We start from the raw sequence: 207 nt of genomic DNA, 5'->3' as shown, positions 1-207 counted from the left end.
AAGAAGGAGCCTTTGTTAGCAGTCCCGAAGCCGGAAGGAAGGGAAAGGTGTAGGCGGTGGAACTACGGTCACCTACGGTCGTTCTTGCCACCTCATCGCTTGCCCATAACACTGTTCATGGGGACGGTGTACACATTTCTCCTTAGACAGGAAGGGAGCCAGGGATAAAGCGTTCTAGAGAGACAGAAAAGAGAGCAAGCGGCAGGG

The sequence above is a fragment of the Mesitornis unicolor genome, unplaced genomic scaffold (assembly GCF_000695765.1).
Source record: "Mesitornis unicolor isolate BGI_N332 unplaced genomic scaffold, ASM69576v1 scaffold20775, whole genome shotgun sequence".
Taxonomy (NCBI): domain Eukaryota; kingdom Metazoa; phylum Chordata; class Aves; order Mesitornithiformes; family Mesitornithidae; genus Mesitornis; species Mesitornis unicolor.
The sequence above is the reverse complement of the archived record's forward strand: the minus strand, read 5'-3'. Positions refer to the sequence as shown.